We start from the raw sequence: 853 nt of genomic DNA, 5'->3' as shown, positions 1-853 counted from the left end.
TAGATAGGTATATTCAAAGAAGTTACAAAAACATGCCTAACTTAGAGACGTTGCGGTAGAATACAAAGGAGTACAAAGGAAAGCAAACAGCAACAGACCTTATGCTCCTTTCGAAGCTGCTTGTTACAGAGTAGACTGTGACTACGAGACCTAATTCTACATGCTGAAGGATAAGGATAGTAAAGCAAGAAGGCTTCCCCCCTCCTCCAAAACCTCCATTTAAAACTGGCAGGAAAAAGTGAGAAGGACCACCATTCGGCATGGAATAACTGAAGAAGAAGCAGGGGGAGGAGGACGATTTTGACGATTATGATGATGATAATGGTGATGATGATGATGATGATGATGATGCTGATGATTTTGATGATTTTAATTGTTTTGCTGATGATTTTTCTCTAAACACGAAAATCTTTTAAAGAGTAAAGGAAGCGTGAAATGAAAGAATGCACCTGAGGGGAAAAAAAGAGAGTAAAAAGAGGGGTGGAATGAGAGTGAGGGTGCGAGACAGACAGGGTGAGTGAGGGGAGAGAGTGGGGGAGGGTTAGGAGAAGGGGAAGAGGGGGTGGGGGTGTAAAGGAGGGGGAAGGAGAGGAGAGGGGAGGGAAAAAGGGATGAAGAGGGGGAGGGAGGGGGAAGGAGTGGGGAGAAGGGGGATGGAGAGAGGGAAAGTGGAAGGAGGGGAGGGGGTTTTAAGGGAAGGTAGGGGTGAAGGGGAGGGGGGAAGGAAAGGGAGGGGTCAGAGGGGAGAAGAGAGGAGAGGGGAAAAGGAGGAGGGGGCGTAAGGGAGGAAGAGGGGGAGCTTTAGACGGACACATACCGAGAGAGAGAGAGAGAGAGAGAGAGAGAGAGAGAG

Source organism: Coenobita brevimanus, chromosome 99, assembly GCF_032717465.1.
Source record: "Coenobita brevimanus isolate Jiangsu-jjx chromosome 99, ASM3271746v2, whole genome shotgun sequence".
Classification (NCBI taxonomy): Eukaryota; Metazoa; Arthropoda; class Malacostraca; order Decapoda; family Coenobitidae; genus Coenobita; species Coenobita brevimanus.
This window is presented reverse-complemented; position numbering follows the sequence as displayed.